Source organism: Quercus lobata, chromosome 1 (genome assembly GCF_001633185.2).
Source record: "Quercus lobata isolate SW786 chromosome 1, ValleyOak3.0 Primary Assembly, whole genome shotgun sequence".
Classification (NCBI taxonomy): domain Eukaryota; kingdom Viridiplantae; phylum Streptophyta; class Magnoliopsida; order Fagales; family Fagaceae; genus Quercus; species Quercus lobata.
The window spans coordinates 53,558,455-53,581,139 of NC_044904.1; the positions used below are offsets into that span (position 1 = coordinate 53,558,455).

A 22,685-nucleotide genomic window follows, 5' to 3' on the forward strand; every position below is an offset into this window, starting at 1 on the left:
GGATTCTTAAGCCACCTTCTTTCTTTGGCCTTGTAATCTTTTTCCAACTAATCAAATGGATTTTTTTTCTTGGAGTCCATTGATCCCCATAGAAAGTTCCATCTATCCACGCTGTTAAGAATCTTTGAAGGAAGGGCCACACACTGCATGGCATAGTTTGGAATAATAGTTGTCACTGCTTGCATAAGCACCATCCGACCCGCAAAGGAGAGAAGATTTTCTTTCCATCCAGCAAGGCAATTTTGCATCTGCTGTATAATGTACCCAAAATCTTGGTGTATACCCAAATGTTTGATTGGGAAGCCCAAGTATTTACCAAGAGAGGGGGTAGACCGGAAGCCCAATATCTCACATAGATCAGCCCTATTTTCCACAGCCACATTAGGAGAGGAAAACACTCTGGATTTATCATGACTCACCTGTTGCCTCGAGAGACTACAAAATGTGTCAAGCATACAACTGACAACTAAAATTTATACTTTACTGCTTTTTGATTTTTCTTTTGGAATAGGAAGGAAATGTGAATAGATTCAATGTATATAGTAAAGGTCTAACTACGATAAATGCATTTATGATTTGTCATAGTTTCGGAATTACACTAAAATCCTGTCATGAATGTAGTGGATTTGACACACATACCCTTATGAGACATCTCTCTTGTAACATGAGTGGACCCCACAAATGTGGATGTCACATATTGTGGGAGAAAGGTCTCATAGATACTTCCTTTATGCCAGAGGCCTAAGACAATCATAAAGGCAAAACACAATTCCCGTTGTAGTTTCTATTTATAGTTTTACTTAATCTTCTTGGATTATTGCTTTTTATTTATTCAAAGGTAACTTCTCTCAAGAAGACACATTATCCAATATCCAAATTATATGGATATTAAAACTACATAAAAATATTATTCAATCCAACCCCCAAGCTTGATTTATTCTTATTTTAGCTTATGGCAAGCTTAAATTCAGTTTTACGTCCTTGTTTTCTTCCATTATTACCTGCTTTTAAGCGAACCCAAGAAGAAAAACATACAAAAACACGCACTGGTGATTTGAGGTGGAAAAAAAAAGATATTGACACCGTTGGTGAAAAAAAATAAAAGGGATTTTTAAAAAATTAAGGTACAATTCATTAGGTTGCATCTTAAATGTTCCCAATTAGATTTGATTATCTAACCTTGAAAGCTGTAACTATGCACAAGAAAGTTTATTGCCAATAAGTCATTCAGATAAAATGTGAAATGTTATGCCTACAGTACCTTTACAATAAATCTTAAGTAATAGGTTGTTATGGGATGTTTCTTCTCAAAAAAAAATTGTTACTAGCTGTTAATGGTAGGCGAAAAAGTAATTTCAGTGATGAATTCAAATTAAAACCAATAATAACTTTATACTTAGGATTTGTTGTGAAAATATTATACTCTTGTAAATAAACCATATGATTGAATATTTTAGAGTTTGTTGATGCCCATTTTTTATATATAAAAAAATGTCAAATAGCAGAAAAGCCCAATAACAAGTGAAAAAGGAATATAATAAGAGATTAGTAAGTAATGACAGAAACAAAGGACTGAAAAGGCCCAAGGAGAAGAAGAAAAAGAAATAAGGCCCAATGGGCCAACCCGGCAGAAAGTAGCAACAGATAGACTCACGGACCCAAGATGAGGCAAAAGTGGAGCAAGCGCAGAGCCTCGTTTGGGAGGTGCTCTACTTGGAAGGTATCTTTGTCCAAAATAGGTAATAAATGGCTGGGACCACTTGATGCATGCCATAAAGATAGGTAGAGAGAAACCCAAAGCTTTGCCCGCCGAAATGAGAGAGATGGACCCACGGCATAACCAAACAAACAAGGATTTATCGTGAAATAAGTAGTGGAAGAGAGAGAAAGCACTGGGCATGCCCAGGTGTAATGGAGACCAAGCGGTCGGCAGGCTAGTGGGCAACTCTGAAAGAGTGCTCACAGCAAACAAAAATGGTTGGTAAGCAATAGGGGTAAAATAGAGAAATCGCATAGGCTTAATCCAGTATAAATAGGAACAGTAGCCATAAATGGGAAGGGGATAGGGACTAAGGAAATAGAGAGAGTTGAAAGAGAAATAACAGAGAAAAGGGAAAGAGAGAAGTGAAAGAAAAGAGAGTGAACACGGCAGAAAATGCATGCATCAATAGACCATTTTTTTCCTCCCTCTTACAGCAAATCCACTCTATGAAATCCCAACGAAGCAACCAGTAGCCATCTAGGGCCATTCCCCAAAATGCATAACTTTGAAGGCTTAGCCCAATAGCAAGGTTATCCAAGTTGATGTTCAGGCTCTCTTTGGTTCACTCCTTGCGAAAGAACTTGTTATTTTACATTCTGCTGTATTATTTTGCATTCTTCTGTATTGGTTATATTAATTGCTTCCCTGACTAACCTTCTTGCAAGGTTATCCACGTTGAGGTTCGGGCTCTCTTTGGTTCACTCCTTGCGAAAGAACTTGTTATTTTACATTCTGCTGTATTATTTTGCATTCTACTGTATTGGTTATATTAATTGCTTCCCTAACTAATCTTCTTGCTGCAATTAATCATCCTGCTATAAGATATTTGCCCTTGAATCTATACTAACATTTGCGGGCTAATATGCATATATTTGTTAATGCTTGTTGTCTTTATTTTGGATGTTGAGCTTGTGCAAAAACTGGCCCTTTAGCAAGGTCCTGCTAGAGTAGTGGGCCAAGCCCAACTCTCAAGAAAAACAAATTTTTGGTAAAAGTTATTGGGCTAGGCTAATTTTTGAAACCAAACCCAAAACATAACAACGAAGCCCATTAGATTTCTCTCTCTCTCTCTTATTTGGGTCGAAACGTCCACACCATTATATAAGGAAAAATAAGGGTAAATTGCAAATTACACCCCTGAAGTTTGGGGTTAATTAGATTTTACATCCCAAAGTTTCAGAAACTTAATTTTACACCCTGAAATTTGATTTCGTTAGCAATTTACCCCCACGGTTAGTTTTTGCTGTTAAGTGACACATCATTCCGTTAGCAATTTACCCCACATGGTTAGTTTTTGCTGTTAAGTGACACATCATCATGCTAATGTGTTTTATTATTGCCAATTCAGCCTTAAAACTATGTCGTTTTAGGCCTAAACTTAGAACATAAATTTTTAGCCTGAAACGACGTAGTTCATGTCAAACTCTAAAATCAAAAACAAAAACCATGGACCCCACGGTATGTCTACTTGAACAGAGACCGCCCTGACCCAAACCTAGGTAGCGGCGGCAACAGCATCTTCTCCAAATCTTGACCACCACTTGAAGCAACTGGCAAAGCTAGAGGCGGTCTATATGATGTGGTGGTTGTGGAGATCGATGATGATGATGATAATAAGGTTTGAATTGTTGTTGATAGTGGTGGAAAACTTCTGATGATGATCGATGATGGTGATCATTAACTTCATTTTGGTGGAATTTACGGTGACAGTTACAGGCGACGTATTTCAACGCATCGAGTGTATCTTCTTCTCCGGCAGCCAGGCTTGCTAATGAGGTAACTCTCTCTGTCTTTGTTTGGTTGCTGAGAAAATTGCAAACTTTTGCTGCTTTTCTTTTTTGGGTTGGAGAAATTGTGGGGTTTAGCTAAATTGAGGTTTGGAGACATGTAAGGTTCAAAATTTTGTGTTTTTTTTGGTTTTGGCTGGAATAAGATGAATTTTGGACATCTATATGGGATTTTGGTTACTTAGGAATAACTCAAAGAGAGAGCTAGTTGAGCTAATTGAAAATTTTAATTTGAATGATTTTTGTTTGTTTGTTTTAGTATTACATTTTTTTCCCCATTTGGGCTTGTGCAGAGAGACATTGTGACAGAAGAGGAGGTGGTAAAGGTGCTGGGGGAGGTGTTTCTGCACCCAAATTATACCATTCCTTTGATGGGATGTTTTCGCCCGATAGCCAGAAAGATAGTTGACAAAGCTGTGGGCTTGCTTTGGCATCTGGGCAAGTCCAATGCGAATGACATGTCAGTGGAGGTCGAAGAAGAGGAAGATTTGAATGAAGTTGTTTCGGTAATTGAGCACTACAATCAAGCTGGGAGGGGTCTTGATCTTCACGAGCTTGCTTGCTTGGCCTTCTGTTGCGCCCTTGACTTGGCTCCTTTTTTATTGGGGTAAGCTGACGTGCTTTTTGTGTAATTCTTTAACCATTGCACCTAATTAAAAATTTCACACTCCTTTGTATGGCAAAGGCCAACCCTCTAGATGGATCCTAGAGTTTAGAGAAGTGAAAAAATGATATAGGTCAGGCAGTGGATATTTATATCTGGTTGCGTTATGTATGCATTTTGCTACACAATTTCTGAACTGTTTGATATTTGAATGTTTTGGGATATGCTACAAGGTTGCTCATTGGATATTTGATTTTAGTTTGAGGAATTCTATTTTTATGCTTTTACACTAAATATGTTCTGGTTACTTGGTGCAGGTCTATATTAAAATATTTCGAATTTACTCCCCCTCCTTTTGAGCGCATTTCAAAGGAAGGAAAAAATCCTTGGCTGTGTGGTAAGGTATGTTAATTGAACTTTCTCAGAGGAATCAATGTTGGTATTGTTTTGAGCAGCACATGCCATTAATTTTTGTCTCTCTTTCTCTCTCTCTCTCAAGAAAAAAAAAATTATTTCACGGGCAATTTTTTGTTTTTGTTTCTTTATTTGAATTTTTTTTTTTTGTCAGTTTGGAACTCGTAGATTATGTGCTGCTCGGACATCTTACTGCCTCCTCCTCATGGATTCAGAAATCTTTTCTAAACTTAGGAACTGGAACTGGTCCTGTTTCTTGGATCTTGTAAAGCAGACCTCCAATCCTGACCTGAGCAGCAGTGCTGCAGATATTACTGTAATTGCAGACATTAAATGGTGTGGGATACAGATACTATGAGTCATTCTGAAAATAAGCCACATACCAACTCCACACTTTAGTACTGGGGCCACCGAAGCATTCTCATGTTTTTTGCGGTTGGTTATGTCTAACTCTTTGAGCAAATTGTTAATTCTCAAATTAAAATTTAAACAGCTTATATATATATATATAGCTATATATTTATATTCATTTTGCTTTTACCATTTTCAGCTGGAAGGAGTTCTGTCAAGATACATCACTGGAGAAGGCTGGTTTGTATATTAATTCATCTGAACAAAATGAGTTCAGTTCTCCTAGTAGAAGCATTGATTTCAACCAAGAGAACTGTCTTCACTCTTCTGGCCTTTGTTCTCTGGCCATTTCCTCTTCACAGGTTGATGAGATTGAACCGCCAACTCGGACTAAAAGGCTTGCTACAGGGTAGGATTTAGAAATGATCTCTTCTTTTTCTTGTTAAATAAAGGTTTTGGAATCTGTTTGCAACATGTGCATTAGTATTTCTAATTTTTCTTTAGTATAAATTTGGGTGTGTTTGTGTTTGCTCGCCCCAACCTAAAATATTTTTGATAGTGTGTAACCTACTTTATAGTTCTGTTGGTTTTTCATGTTCGCATTTGATCATTTATTTTATATATTCAGGGAGGATATATCAGTTGGAAATATGTTCTTTTTGACATCTGCTGTGAAGAAAAGTTTTGAGATGGTTATGTTGGCAGTAAGTCAAAAGTGGCCTGTTCGTCTATATGGTCCTGCTGGCGCTGGGAAATCTGCTCTTATTCACAAGTTGGCCCAGGATAGTAGGAACCAAGGTATGTCCTTTCTTTTCTTCCCCAGTGTACTTGCAGTTGGTTCATTTGGACTTCTGTTTTACCTTTTGGATTTATTTCATTAGATATATTTATTTTTGGAAGTGAATTTTCATTTTATGCTGCTTATATCATTGTATGGAAATAGATCTAAATATTGTGAAAGAAAGTGTCTCACATTGGCTGTGTGAGCTTGGTTACGGGGGTATGTTCTAGTTCGGCTTCTTCACCTATTAGCTTGTGCTTTTGGGTTGGATGCTCTACTATGTAATTAAAGTTTGGTTTTCCTTAGACTCGTACTGCTTGGCCCATTTGTTTATGTCTGGTTCAGTGGGTTAGTTGTGAGCATCTTTGGTACTGTTTTACCTCAGGTCTGTTCGGTTTAGTTCAGCCTGTTTAGTTTTGTTGGATTTGTTTTTCCCTATAGGAGAGTGGACAATAAAAAAAGGCTCCAAATTATTATGACCTAACTCCTCCACAACTGAAAATGATTCTATTACCATTGTTGTATGACTGGATAGCTTCATCAACTGGCCTTTTCTAATTTCCTAATCTGGTGGAATTTCTTGATTGCTGTAGTTTTTACCTGGTTGTTGTTTGCTACCCAGGTATACACCTTGTATGCTTGGATACATACTTTTCATTTTCTTTAAATAAAACTCTTTACTTTTATAAAAAGGGAACTGTCTATTGCACGTCACTTAATGCACACATAGTACACACTCCCCAAAAACAAGGGAAATCCTGACTTCAAGTGACGATTTCAAACTTCGAAATCGTGACTTGAAGTCACGATTTCCCTTGTTTTTGGGGCGTGTACTATGTATGCAAGTGTGTCGGTATAATAGACACTCCCCAAAAACTTGTAAAAAATAAAAAGAAGAGTCCCTCATTGGGTTTGATGCTCTAGTAAATATGGTTCCTAAAGCCCAGTACTTGAATTTGAAGCAATCAGAATTTAATGTGTGTGCCAGAATAATGAGACTTAACTTCTCTAAACTTTTTTCTGTAGGAAGTCATTTAGTACGTTTATGTTGGCTATTCCTGGCTAAGTAATTTCTTATCATTTAGCGTTCTTTATGTTGTTTCTTATAAATTTAGATTCTTATATAGTGGTGTATATCAACTTTTATATCCTGTAATATGTCAACATTGTTTGTTTCAATGTTTTAGAAAAGCAGTAGGGAATACCTATCAAAAAAAAAAAAAAAAAAAAAAAAACCCCAGTAGGGAATCAATATAAACTTCTCAATAAAAACTGTTGAGGGGAGATTTCAATATTGAATTGTGAGTCACAATAACAGGTCACATGTAGTGTGGATGTTATGTGTATTTGGCAATGGCGGAACTGTAACGATCCAAGGAAAAGCGCTAGCCACATCTGCGCTATACCTCGAAAGGACTAGTCACTATTGAGGCTCCTTGTAGTTGTTAGTAAAACTCAGATCTACCCAGTAAATACCCGATGTGGGACTCATCACACACCCACACACATCACACAATCAATCAAATTGGGGCATCACAATCTCCTCCACTTAAATCCCTAACGTCCTCGTTAGGGCCCACTTTGTGGGGTAGTGTCTCTGAGTCCACTGTCAAGACCCAAATCCATGGAACATGAATTTTGATGCATGACCAACTTGTTGAACTAATATCACTCAATAAACATGATTAATTTAAACATAATTCAAAACTCCAAATAAACAATGCTATTGATAAATCTCTTACAAAAATCCAAACTCCTCAAATTTAGAATAATCTCCAAAATACAGTGCAATCTAAAGCGGGAAAAAAAAAAGAAATAACTAATAATCTTTTAAGACTTCAAGTATTATTGACTTTGCCTAAAACTCCCACGCTCTACCTTGCACCTTATTAAGCAATCCAAAGGTCCTGTTCCCCAACCAACTTTAATCTGAAAATTGTAATTGATGGGGTGAGCCACACATCCAGTAAGTAATTATACACAATATACAACAAAATAGAGTCAAGCAAAGCACGAGTTTGATTTCACAATTTCACTCAAAATATTCGATATAGTTTTCCAAACATATAAAGAACCACTAAACACATGTATATAATCAAATCTTAAAGTTATTCGAAAACACATACAGATAATTGATCAGAGCACAGTGTCACATATACACATCACATATTCTCACATACAATCCTGTGAGCGGATACCAACATCTAACCCCTGTTGGTGAGGGATCAACACATATTCTCACATACAATCCTGTGAGTGGATTTACACACATATCTGATATCTCTGATCAATTCTAAAAACACTTATTTTAAGTCACATATTACAAAGCAAAGTTTATACAAAATAAAATAATTTACTTGATATTAACAATTTCTTTTCAACTACAGAGGCATATCAAAGATCACAATATTGAATAGAATATAAATCAAAGGATGCTTGACTCTCTTAGGGAATATATAACAACTAAAGAGTTTATATAAATATCTTCTTTTTTTTTTTTTTAACAATTCTTGAGTAAGTTTGAAAACCCCATTTTGCTAAAAGAAATGTCTTAAATACCATTTGGAAAATATGACTTTGAAATTGCTTAGTTTTAAACAAACTTAAAGGACAAGAACCTTTTTAGAAAACTTACTTTGAAACTCAATTATTTTCTAAAAGTAGTTTAGTTTAGAAATCATCTTTTAAATGAGACTTAGACATTCAAAACTTCATTTAAAATTCAAAGTTTCTCTTTAAACATTATTTAAAAGTCGAAGTTTCTCTTTCAAAATTGTAAAAATGCTTTTGATAGACTTTAGAAAACGTAAGCTTAAAAACATAACTTTCGAAAACCTTTGACATCTAAGAACCTAATGAACAAAATTGTGCATATTATGCATAATTACTTACAGCACTTGAATCACTCCTCAAAAAAAAAAAAAACTTACAGCACTTGAATCACTCTGAAAGTCCAGCTGAAACACCCTCCAAATAGTCTCAAAATACTCTTAGATGGGACCTAGAATCAATCATGGAAATTACTTAATATCCTCCACCAAATATAAATCTTACTAACCTATACAAACTGACTCACAAGTAAAATACTTTGCTGAACTAAATGATAGCACTAATGCCAAGCATCTCTACCCAAAAATGTGTTTCCTTGAATTTATCAAACCCATAGGCAGCAGCTAATACTATAAGATTTAAATATATAACCCCAAAGAAAACTGTGTGCCGAATCTATTATGACTTGCCCAAGGACTTAATTTCATTGACCCTAATGGATTTAATACCACAATATTTTGGGATGAAATTACAATTCGGATAAAAGAAACAAATTTGTCATTAACCTTTTAAAGAATAGTAGACGTGTTGAACCTTAAGTATCATTCTGATTGGAATTAATCAACACCTAGGCTATAGACCATTAAAGCTACAATAAGAAGAATAGGATCCTGACAAAAGTGAGAGATAACAAGTGACATAAGGGTGGGGTCAGGTGCAAAATTTCCAGCAAATTAGAATTAGAGTTACGGCAGCCCAAAAATTCATATGGCCCTACAAAAGTGACGCTAGCCTTATACATGGGTTTAACAGTTTCGGCTTTTGCTCAGGGGTTCGAACAGTGACAATCAAGATTTCAGAATAATTGAAACCACGCAAAACCATAATCTAAGAAATTACCAATTCAAAAATCTACACACCACTAAAGTTTCTAACGGTGAGAAATCATACCTTGAACAATCTGATTGCCCTTTCACTTGTATGTGCTAAAAACTCCAAAGAAAAACCTCTTAGCCTCTTGATAAAACCCTTTCTATGAAAACCCTGACTGTCTCTTCTTCTACCCTATAGTTGTATTAAAGATGTGGGCTTAGTGGGGTAGCGGGCTGCAGTTACTAATAAAAGAAAACCTATGGCCCAACAATTATATTTAAAAGAAAACTTAATAATAACCTCAAATAAAAATATGCGGGGTATTACAGGAACGATTGCTGACAATAAATAGTATGCATGTGATTTTGTTTTCATATTGTATTTTTAGTTGGTAATTTTGTTTTGATATTGTATAAAACATAATTTGACAAAGAAATGATTAAAAATGCATGAAAATTATTTACCTGTTGTATGTTGATCTTATATTTTAGGCGAAATTACACTTTTCCACCCTGAACTATGCCCCATTTTACACTTTGCCCTTGAACTATAGACATGCATGATTGATCCCAGAAAGTTGTAGCTCTTTTCAGTGTCCCCATTGCCGTTTATTTTGGTATCAAGTACGGCGGAATTAAGTATTATAATACCAATTTACCTCTCTCAAAAACAGGTGGTAGAGTGATAAATTGGTATTTTAATGCTAAATTCCTTTAGCTTAACAACAAAAGAAATGGCAGGGGTTTAAGTGTTAGAAAGTTTTTGATTTGGGGGGTTGATCATGCATTTTGATTGTTTAGGGGGCAAAGTGTAAATGGGGTATAGTTTAGGGTGGAAAAGTGTAAATTTCCCCAATTTTAATGGATAATATAAGTCTTCAAGAAGATTTACATCCATAATCTTTTATGATTTTAAGAAATTTCATTCTACATTACCTAATTATTAATTAGCTTATCTGTTTCAAATATTAGATACAAAAACAAGTGCTTGCACACACGAACAAGTATAATTCTTCCTTCTTTACTTTCGAAATTTGTTGGCTGTTTGCCTTTGTGTACTTCTTTGTACTTAGTTATGGCTTTCTTGTGGCCTTTTCAATATATATTTTATTACTTATTCAAAAAAGGAAAAACCTCTAAAACCTCTCTGTTGCTCTCTGTTCCACAGTTCTGTCTATCCACATGGATGATCAAATTGATGGTAAAACCTTAATGGGAAGTTATGTTTGTACAGAGCAACCCGGTGAATTTAGATGGCAGCCCGGGTGACTTACCCAGGTTTGTTTTCTTTACAAAGAATTCATTTAAACATACATAACTATATAGAGTTACCTATTTGTGTAATACCTTAAAATTGGAGATTTTTATGTACGGTAACCTCAAAATTTCTTCTCTACAGGCTGTTCAGAATGGATTTTGGGTTGTATTTGAGGATGTTGACAAAGCACCATCTGATGTGCAATCCATCATACTACCTTTGCTGGAAGGTGCAAAATCATTTTCAAATGGGCATGGGGAGGTAACTGCTTGTCTTTTTATTGCTTGAAAAAGGTCCTGTAGGGCTGTCCTTAATCTGAGATGGTAACCCCCAATGCTACATAACTGTGTTTGAATCAAACTTAGTGTTGCCAAAGTAGTATGTATGCCACTCAACTCTTTTAATGGTAATTGTAATTATTGTCTACTATGAGCTGTTTATGTGAGTATATTATATACTATAATTTTTTATTTTGCTTGTCATTTAATCTTCATAATTGCATGATATTTTTCTCACAAGTAACCTAAGTAGTGCAAGTCACAATAAATAGGGAAATAATTAGGGTACAAAAGTCAAAATTATCATCTATGCTTGGGCAAGTTACCCATCCTCCCCCCCCCCCACCCCACACCACCCAAAAAAAAAAAAAAAAAAACACATAGAAGAGAAAGATAGGCTTCTGAGGATGGTGTCTGCTTCAATAGGCTTCTGAGGATGGTGTCTACTTCAATAATTGATTTGTCATTTTTTCCTTCTGCTTTATTCACAAATTTTTTGTTCTCTTGATTCATGATTCCAGTTGAATGTTTACTTATTTGGTATTTTTCAGCACGAATTGTTTTATAACCCCATAGTCTAATGTACTTCGCTTTTAGCTTAATTGAATTTATAAAACATATGTAGTGCCTTAATGTTGAAGCATTGTTCTTACATTTGCAGGAAATAATGGTGGCAGAAAGTTTTTGACTATTTTCCACAATTTCAACTTCTAGATTTGATATATCACACAGTTCAGAAGGTGTGTTACTCTTTGCAATTCTTGGACTTTGTGTACATGTCTCCACTTTTTATTATGACTAGTTCCCATTGGATACGGGATCTGGTAAGTGTGGAATCCTTCTACGGATCAGATTTGGGCTGCATAGAGGGTTTTTGGAATTATTGTAAAATTCTTACAAGATATTTTTTGGGTTTCTGTAGAACTGCCTCTATAACTGCTCTCAAATCCTTTATTCAAAGATTCTTCAATTGACCATATTTTGTGTTATTCATCAGTTCATTGCAATATTTTTCTTATGACTTATTACCACTGGATATGGGATCTGGTAAGATAGTAATCCTTCTATTGAACAGATTTGGGCTGCATAGAGGCTTTTTGGAATTATTGTAAAATTCTTGCAAGATTTTTTTTTTGGTTTCTGTAGAAATGCCTCTATAACTACTCTCAAATTCTTTATGCAAAGATTTCTTCAATGGACCATATTTCATGATACTCGTCAGTTCATTGCAATATTTTTCTTCTTTCCCAACTCGATTTTTTGCAAATGCAGATCCAGTACATCACTCTTACTTTTCACTTCCCCCCCTTTCTATCCAACTTATACAGGCTTCTTCTTGTTGAGACTTAGGACAAATTGTGGAAATTGTCTTTGTGTAGTTGTGGTAGGCTTTGGGTTCAGAGGATTTGTGAATTTCTGGTTTAGAACCTTTACAAAAATGGGTTAAGTTTCAAGAATGACTAGGGTTTTTTATAGGGAAGAGCAAATAATTGATTTGGGGTTGCATAGAGTTTACAGGAGTTAATATTGAATGTCCACAGTTTGTGAACAGTACTCAGAAGGGGAATGGAAACCCAATAGCACGCACAAGGAACTATCTTTAAGGAAGAGTAAGCACCAAGACATGGGACTGAACCTGGGAGGCAGTAAAGAGAGGAAAAAAGAAGAAGAAAAGAGCAATAAGGCCAATGTGGCTCAATTCTCAATTCTCGCAATATTTTATTGATCAACTTCCCTTTGTTTGAGTATAATAACACACCTGTGTATAAAACCCTATGCCCAAAACTATGACCTACACCCAACAATTACTGCTTTACTATAATACCATTGACTTTAAAAACCAAATAAAAAATAATTATCAATATATCTTATTACTTATCAAAAAAAACAAAAAAAAAAACAAAAACAAAAAAAACCTAATTAATTATCAACGACACTTATTCTTGGGCTTAACCTTTGTCTTTCAAAGAGGATATTGTTTCTCCAACCACACTATGATTATACTATCATTTTGGTTTTCCCAGTTCCATGTTAATTACTGTAAACCCAATCTGTTGCTTTGACAAATGGGGTGGTGAGGGTTGATGAAGAGTTCATTGTGGGTGCAGGGCACGGGTATATATATATATATATATATATATTGATAAGCAGGGCTGGGATCAATGTAGTCTTCTCTTGGTTATGGAACAGGAATACTAATGGCTGTTTGATTGGCATGGTGGGAATGGGTTTGAAGAAATTCACCTAACCCTGCCTGTTGCCTTCCAATGTAAATCAATCCTTTCCCCCCCCTCATAGTATTTTACTTTTTATAGTGCCTATTGTGTTTATCATTAGTATTATATAAATGTACAAAAAAAAATTGTTTTTCATATGAATTAGAAGATGTTTTTCTTTGGAAGCAGGTGGAAAACTTGGTGTTTTTTGGAGGAAAAGTGATGATTGTGCCTCCAAGTAAGGAAGACTTGCAAAATATAATAAAAGCCTGGTATCCAAATTTAGAGCCAATTTCTGAGAAACTCATAGGTGGGTTATATATGTTGTGAATTAATAGCTTCATATAGAATGATTTTTACCTATGCATTGAATGATTTCTCTTATAGGAACCTTTGAAAAGGTTAACTCTTCTCCTGTAAGTGAATTCTAGGGTAAAAAAGTATTTTCACTATTTTGTACTATATTAATTAGGTTCGCCGAGTTTATTAATAACAATTCTAGTACTAATTAAATGATTCCATGTTTATTTTTTAGGTGACAATTATTTGAAACCGTACGTGATATCGAAGCCGGAGGTGACGATAACGGATCGGACGGCTGAGGATGAGTGTCTAATCCTGGCGAGCGATGGGCTTTGGGATGTGGTGTCAAACGACACCGCTTGCAATGTGGCATGCAATTGCTTGCGAGCACAAAACCCGCCCTCGCCGCCCATGTCGCCAGGAAGCAACGCGGCGGTCGGCGTCGCGTCGGAGAGCTCCGACAAGGCTTGCTCCGGCGCGTCAAATCTGTTAACCAAGTTGGCCTTGGCTAGGCATAGTACAGACAATGTAAGCGTTGTTGTTGTTGATTTGAGAAGAAATCATCACCTATAGCCCTTTTCGATTATAGAATACATAAAACCAATCTTTGCCAAAAGAAAAATGACTGCCACATTTGTGGTTATTGCAATAGTGTTCTTCACCCATTTTCCTTCATTAACCAACTCATGTTTTGGCCAAAGTACACCGAAACACCATAAAGGGTTTTTTTTAATCCATTTTAGAATTATTTACATTAAAATATGATAATAATATATGTCTCATGCATAATATAGTGAAAAACACATATTAACAAAGCCCCCCACTACTGCTACTCAGGTTAGTTGGTCACCCCCACCTCCCTTGGTTTTCAAAGTGAACTTTGATGGTGCAGTCTTCAATGGTTCAAGCAAGGCATGTGTTGGTATGGTTATCCGTTTGAGGAGGAAAAGGTTAGTAAAGCAATGTTCATCCCTTCTTTTTATTTTGCCATTATTGCTTGCTCAATCTCCCTCATTGATTAGTTCTTATATTCCTTTATCTTGCTCTAGGAAAAGAAAATAGTAAAGCTTTTGGGTTTTATGTGGATTCCTTAAAAATTACTACTCTATGGCTTACTTTTTCTTGATGACTTCGATGTAACTAATGTTGAATACCGTAGTCCTTAATTTTTTTTATGCACAAGTGATTAATCAAATAAAGTAGAAAAGACATTTTGAAAATTCCTAATTAGTCAAAATCAATTCTTTAGTCGAATTTTTTTGAAAGTTTTTTGAATATACCTAATCTGTGTTGAATAAAAATTCAGATTATCGTAACTTCTTTGGCATTCAGATCTTTCTAATAATGACAACAATAATAACAATGCAGTTTATGCTTAGCCCAAAAGTCAATGGAATTATAGTTTTATGTACCATCAAGGTCTTCTCCGTAGATGATAACGTAGTTTTATTTATATCATTGATGGTTATGTGGTTTGTTTCTGGTGCTAAAAGTTCTTAATTCAATTCCATAATTTTGGGCATGGTTAGTTTTACTTTATGATTTTTAGTACTTGGGTTGAATGCCATATAATATGCTTATTTGCACATCACATAGATAATAAAGGAAAAGTAAATATTGGGGCTCCGTCACGTGCTTGTAGCATTTGCATGCATATTTCAAAGATGAATTTTTGTGTCTTAGACCCAAATTTGATGTCAGTAAGATCTTAGAAACACAAAATTAATTTGCATTCATATTTTGGAGTGTTAAATATTAGCATTGATACACCATGTTCAACATGCTAGTATGGATGCAAAAGCGAAAGCATAAAGTATAAAACATAATAACACACGAGGGTTACATGGTTCAACTAAACGGCCTACATCCACGGAGGAAACCCTAAAAGGGCTACATCAATAATATATTAGAGTATAGTACAAATCCTGTGTTACAATGAATCATAACATGTGTATATATAGTAGACTAAACCCTAGACTAATAGACTTCTAATGCAAGTAAGAGACTTGGCTTGCACACAAAGTAGAATTAGGTTTGGACCTATGCTAATGGGCTAATATATCTCGAACATGGAGATGGATTTTTGTGTCTTAGATCCTAATTTAATATCGCTAAGATTTTAAAAGCATATCATTTCGTTTGAATTTCTATATTTGTATTTCTGTATGTGTGTGTGGAGATAGGTCGTGTCAATTTTCTGAGCATTAGATTTAATCCATGGCTGATATTAAAGCTATTGCACCCCGTGCAATACCCTAGCCATTGCATGGGATGTGAATCCGACATCTCTATAATTTTACACATTAATAATTTTTTCTAATTTTTAAATCTAATCTATTTTTTTCTATTAAATATATATGCTCTCCTCTCTCTCATACCTGATACTCTCCTCCCAATAAAAATTATTTCTTATTTGTTTTTTAGTCAACCTCTCGCCTGTCTCTTAATTTGACAAGCCAGATGAAAAATTGCGACCCTAATGTGATTGTTCGGTCCTTCGTCAAAAGATTTTATGAGATATCCTTGATACGACCGGACTGTTCATGACTCTGCATAGATTTGTTTGCTACTATGTAATCTTTTTCAGTCCAGGGTGTGTTATGTTCCCAAAGAAGTTTGACACCCTAGAAAATCTCAACCAAACTCAACAGTTCCTTCCACCACATGAGGTTTGTGTAAATAAGATAAAAGGAAGGGAATAATAAGAAAGAATAGGTGAATTTTTTTATTATTAAAAACTAGATGCCTTCAGTTTACTACACCTTAATTTACGCTATGATTGGCATGTATGTTAATAGAGCTGTGAATGCTGGTCTCACCTCTAGTGTGGGATAGTTTTAGTTTATTTTCCTGTTAACCGAAAAAAAAAAAAAAATTATGTTTTGATCATGATAAAAGGAAGGGAATAATAAAAAAGAATAGGTGAATTTTTTTATTATTAAAATCTAGATGCCTTCAGTTTACTACACCTTAATTTACGCTATGATTGGCATGTATGTTAATAGAGCTGTGAATGCGTACTTCGGAGTTTGGAATGAGAGGATAGTATTCTCTATTTTCTGAATCTGGAAAGGATGTGAGGAAAAGAAATCAAGTTGTTAGGTGAGAGTTTGATAGAGTAAATGAAAGTAAATGAGGGTAGGTAGTAAAAAAATTCAAAAAAAATAAACATTTTTTAAGCTTAAAATAAATATTTAAAAACTAAACATTGCTATTATGTAAATATGTAAATATCTAGGAGTTTTGTTTATGTTGATCTTGTAGTTTAAATTTAAACATCTATATTGTAGTTATCCAGATCTGTAAATCAAATCTAGCGTATAATATCTATACAGAAACCTTAACCATTGTTTTGGTAAGGCAGAACATTACCTCATATTTGTTCAGTCACAATGGTCTAATGCTTGTCGTGCTGCTTTATCTCTTAAGCTTTATCTTATGTCTGGCTTCCTGGACAGCTTCTACATCTGCTTGCCTTCGTGCTTCCACTCACCTTAAACTAATATCAGAATTAAGAAGCAATTGACCAAAAATTCAGTTCAAGCCTTTCAGAAACAAAATTAATGGCAATGCAGGCAATCCATAGTAAAAGAGAGAAAAGAATAAGGATTTCCTAAACTCTACACCACAAAACACAATACCACTTCCAAAATGACAATAAAATGTGACATGCAGGTTAGGAATAAAAAAAAAAAAAAAACTGACTTTTCTAAGTTTTCTCTTTTAATATGTACATGTGTCAGAATTTTAAACGTGATTCTCTCTTAACTTGGCAGCACCTCCTCCTATTACTTGTGCTATGCATGGGGTACCCTTCTATTCAAAGAAACCATCTCTAGATAGATACTAAGATTTGAAAATATTTGACCCAATACACGAACATATTCCATAAAGTTTCAATTCCTATGAAAATCAAATGCCTTTATCTAAAATCTGAAATTCTCAGGAAGAGAGAGAGAGAGAGGATAAATGTCCAATTCCATGCAAACCAAGAAAAGAAGAGATACTGGACTTCAACCAAAAGATTCTCTCCATTACATTAAGCAGGAAAAGAAATGATAAAAAACAGCTATTCACATGTATTTAATCATGACATATTTAGCAATCATGTGCCTTGTGTAGATGATTTAATGAATAATACAATTTAATAGATGTAGATAGTCATCTAAATCTCTATGTAATGTAATTGATTGGCAGAGATTCCTTCAAACAAATTTGGCAGAAATGTTGTCCAAGAAATAAGGCTACATATTCTAGCAAATACAATTGCAAAAAGAGAACCAGAACAGATGAAAAGCTTTGCAGTTCTCCACTGTTGAGAAACTGAAGCACCACTTCAAAAACCAACAAAAGCTTTTTAATTTCTCAAAGCTTTTCTAATCAATCTAATGAATCACAAAGTCAAGCAAAAAACAAAAGTTAGCATCTTGTTATATTTTAATAATTTTCCTCACACTTTTAATAGCAATTGAGAGACTACAAATGCCTACTTTTGGATCAGTACAGCAACAATGTAAGAAAAGGGAAAATGGAAAGTTTGAAGCGAGGATTTTCAGGCTTGTCATGATTCTTCTCATAGCAATTAGTTTTTAAAGGATCAAATGTGTTAGTTCAACTCAAAGACATTTTAACTTCAAGTTTAATAATATGATGGTCATTTTATTACCAATAAGAACTGCCTTAAACATTAAGAACTTCCAAACAAACTCAATGGTATTGGACATCCTTCAAAATGACCACATCTTTCAAATGACCCGAATTTATTATTTAAGAAAACTTGCTAATAAAGTTATTATGATTTATGAAACCACTTGCAATTATGATAGCATCACACAATAAATTTTAAAATTTCAATCATAATTGATAGAAAAGATCACCCAAAAAAGAAAAAAATGCCTACTCGGACAAATTCCAGCAATGGAATTACACAGTTGGCTGGAGTTTCAATCGTCCATCTAAAACATACATGGGAAGAAAAATACAATTTTTCTCCCATTTCCATTGAAAAATCTATACATAAAAACTAAAAAAAGAGGGTTAAAAAATTGAACAAATCTCACCTAGATTCTTCAGTTGGGATATGATTCCAATATCTTCAATCACCTATCCTGGTGATTGCTAACCCTTTTGAAGCAATGGACAAACAAACACCACCCGTTCTTTTATGCAGCCAAACTCTCTGCATAAAGCCAATTTTTCAACAAATCCATCAGAAACAAATCCATATCAAGAAAATCATATAATATGAATAATCCAAACAGGAAATAAGCCAAAGAACCATATCAGGGAGGTACCAAAACTTTATCACAACAAAACCAAATAAAAAATTTATTTTCTACCCCTCATTTTCTCAAAACCTAATAAACGAAAACCCCATCACAACCAATCAAAAACCATATCTAAAAACTCAAAACTTTTAATTTTCACACACTTTCTCAGCACCCAAACAGAAAACAAACACACACACAGAGATAGAGAGAGCAATACCTTAGTACAATCATCGAACACTTTCCGAAGAAGAACTTCATAATTTGAGGGCAACTTCAATTCCTAGAATCAGAGACCCCAGAAAGGGGGAAAAAAAAAAAAAACTATGAATGCAGATATTAGAAATCAGGGAAAGGCTTAGTGATTTCTGTAATCCAAAATAGGAAAAAAAAAAAATCGAAATTTGAGAAAACAAACATTTTCATGGAGAAACCAAAAACTCAGAACAAAAAGGAATCAAATACTAAATATTATGTATCAACAGATAGAAGGTTGCTTCTAAACTCAGATGCCACTCTCCATGTCAGGATGCTAGCAACATGATCAGCAACCGCATGATAGGGCATCCATTAGGTTTTTTTAAGGAGAACATAGTGGAAACTTCAACTTTTTAGTAAAACCTACTTATAGTAAGGGATGGTTTCAAATGTCCTAATATCTTGCAGATACAATGCAAATATATTGACACAGCACAAGCAACAACTAAACTTTTGGCAGATTACAAATTTACTCTGTCAAATGGGAAGAATAATTTAAGAGGCAAGCTAACATATAATGGTCAACTGATGGAATTTAGGACATCCCATTCAAACAAAGCCATCACAGCATACGTAGAGAAAGTGAGCAACTTCTTGCTTTAAATCTAATCCGCAACATGCACTTCAGATTCAAAAAAAAATCAAAATTAATGCAACATACTTGCAGCTTTTATTGTCAGCAAAGAACTCATTTTTTGTAATTATTTTAAGATCAATGGTTTTCTTTGTGCCTTTTAATGCAATACAGAATGAACTGGACCAAAACATTTCTACAGGATGCCAATACAACCCCCTTATTAAACTTTTAAAATTGGCAGGAACAAAGACATTATGTGTGAATCGACTACCTCTTAAAGCTCGAGAAAGAAGCTTCTCTACTGTTTCTTCGTATTCTTTATAAATAAGATCACGAACCAAAGACTTCCCCATAGCTTCTTCAACTGAGAGCCCTGTCAACTCTTCAACCTTTGCATTCCACCCATTTATACAGCCATCAACATCTACAGCAAATATAGGAGCAGTTGCAGTCTCTATCAACCTGACCATTTCTCTTGCAACCGAACTGAGTTCATCCATAACTTGCAACTCCATGTTGCCAAGCTGGGCATGTACAACAGCCTTAGAATTGCTTGGCTCAGCACATCTAAATAAGTCTCGCAGAATAAGCTGCAGAGAGTGGATTGCATCCATTTCTGCGTTCTCCCATGGCAAGCTGCGGCTTTTTACCACTTCCAGAAATGCCTTGAAAGAAGAACGCGGATGCATCCTCTGCCCATCATCCTTGTCCTCAGGGTGATGCTTTGCGCCACCCCATTTGATCTCTTTTGCAGTGTGGGACCGGAACCAGAACAGGAAATCCCTTTTTGTGATATAAGCAACAGCCATTCCACAAACTTCATCTCCAAGTGAGGCTACTCCACCGTACCCAGCATCACCCAAACTGTCTGTGCTCAAACCTGTGGAATCTCCATGGAAAGCCAACAACCATTCTACTATGTCCTTTATCTGGGCCTCAGTTGGGGTCACACCCAGAGGGTAGTACTTCCCTTGATAGTAGAGGGCTGCCCCATCACACTTCAAAAGGTCCATAATACTAGGGCTTTGAGTAACAATCCCAGTAGGTGAGTCACGAAGAAGCATATCACACAAGAGGGTCTGCGTTCTTAAAACAAGTTTCTCCAACATCTGTGATGACAATTGCAACTCCATATTCAATTGGAGTCCAAAAGCCTGCATTAAGAACTCACAAGCATGGCGAAGAGGGAATGGAATACACCTAGCAGAAGTGTGATGACAAACCACCAAACCCCATAACCTCATTGCACTCCGCCCACCAACTCCTTCCTCATCATTTCCATTGATAATAACCACCATTGCCAATGAGGCAATTGAGCCCATATTAGCCATATACTGAGCATGACAGCCATGGGGAGCATGAAGCGTTGAACCAACCAAACACGAAGGCTGCATAAGCCTATCATCCTGAATCACCCTAACCGGCATGGCATTACAATCCACAACCATCCTAACCCTATTCTGCTTAAACAAAAACCTCAATGCCTGAGGTATATCTGTGGCCGGATAATGCAACCCAATATATGGCTCCAAATCCGGCCTCTTACTCTCTGCCACAACCTCACCATGCTCTTCCTCGTGGAACTTATACACCATAACCCTATCATACCGAGTAAGCTCCCTCACATTCTCCACCAGGTAATGACTGCAACTGCGAGATCGCCAGGATAGCCAGCTTCTGTGACTGAACCGCCCTGGCAATCGACAGAGCTGGGTCCTCAGTCCTTGCAGGCTCCAAATCAATCACAATCCCAACATCTATCCTATGCAAAATCGCCTCCCCGAATTCTTGGAATGAATCCAAACCAGGTTCAACAATGTGATTTCCCTAGCTCCAAACGCCTTCTCAAGCAAAACAGAGTTGGAGTTCGTGAAGAGCGTCCTCACATCAGTCCCAATTGTCAAAATCTCAGGCTTTTCTAAACTGGGAACTGACCGAGGCAAAAGAGCAAGCATGTCGCGTGCGTTTTGACTATAACTAACTATACAAAAAGAAACTTCGTCTAATGGACTGAGAGTAATCAAAGGACTTACCTGACTCACCAGACTGTTCAAACACAGCGTGAAGTCGAGCATCCACTATGTACTGTGCAATGGCTTTGGGGATTGCGGACTCACTTCGTTGAAGCCTCATGTTTTAAGCTTGGCTACTGCTGGTGTTGGTTTTGGTGCTGTGTGAGTGTGTAGCTCTGCTACTTGAAGCCATTGATGAGTTTGGTCTCTCTCTCTCTTTTCCCAGTTGATTTCAGAGTTTGTTAGATTTGGTGATGAAAAATAAATAACCTCAAACCTTAAAATACTCAAAAACCCACATGAGCATGGAAAAATTCTCACTTTCTCAGTGCTGATTAGAGAGTTGTTAACGTATGATTAAGGTTTTTTTGCTTAATCAGAGAGAAAACTTTGTGCCTTTTTTTGCTTTGTGCTTCATTAAAAAACATTTGTTTACTGCCTCTTCTTGCAATTCCAAAGTGAAGCTTGTGAGTTTGAAACCATTGTCTTTTTTTTAATGAGATTCACTACAACAAAATCAAGGGGTGTGCATGGGTCAGGTTGGGTCGGGTTGAGAGGATTTTTTGACCCAACAAAAAAATTCAACCCAACCCAACCCATCACATAAGTTCAACCCAACCCAACCCACATGGGTCGGGTTGGGTCGGGTTGAACCCATGGGTTTGACAAATTTTTTTTTTTTTTTTGATAAGATGGGTTTGACAAATTTTATTATTATTATTATTATTAAATTGAGTAGAAAAAAAAAAAAATATATATATATATATATATTAATATATTAAAAAAACCTAAAAATTAGTATCAATGTAACTCTTTAAAGGCAAACAACACTAATGACTAAACAATAATAGTAATTTATTAGGATTTGTGTGAAGTAATTGACTTTTATATAGGATAGGAAGAACTGGCTATTTGAAAAAATTTATTAATTATATAATATATTTTTTATATATATTAAATTAGTATTAGTAGGAGGAACTAAGGAAATGATGCTCTACAATTGTTTTTTTTTTTAATTATTAAATATATATATATATATATATATATATAAGTGCCCTACAATTGATTTAAAAAAAATATTAAATATAAAATAAATATGGGTGGGTCGGGTCGGGTTTGGCGGGTCGGTGGGTTTTCTGCACACCCCTAACAAAATCTTTAAAGATGTCCGTTGGA

The 22,685-nt window shown here is 35.5% G+C and overlaps 1 long non-coding RNA gene and 1 pseudogene across 3 annotated transcripts; one reads left to right on the top strand and one right to left on the bottom strand.

Annotated features, from left to right (window-relative positions):
• The first annotated feature begins 3,213 nt into the window (after positions 1-3,213).
• On the top strand, positions 3,214-14,525 carry LOC115992402. 3 transcript variants are annotated; one of them, XR_004092502.1, is made up of 13 exons: positions 3,217-3,380; positions 3,473-3,538; positions 3,843-4,156; positions 4,471-4,555; positions 4,722-5,002; positions 5,118-5,327; positions 5,547-5,716; positions 10,509-10,618; positions 10,740-10,859; positions 11,538-11,616; positions 13,282-13,402; positions 13,628-13,923; positions 14,233-14,525. It is a non-coding gene; the product is annotated as an uncharacterized LOC115992402 (long non-coding RNA). The 3 variants fall into 3 exon arrangements; XR_004092500.1 differs by having other exon boundaries at positions 3,217-3,538; positions 14,233-14,523; XR_004092501.1 differs by lacking the exon at positions 14,233-14,525 and having other exon boundaries at positions 3,214-3,538; positions 13,628-14,017.
• A 2,350-nt stretch (positions 14,526-16,875) lies between these two features.
• Positions 16,876-21,853, bottom strand: LOC115992344 (annotated as a pseudogene).
• Between the last annotated feature and the right edge of the window lie 832 nt (positions 21,854-22,685).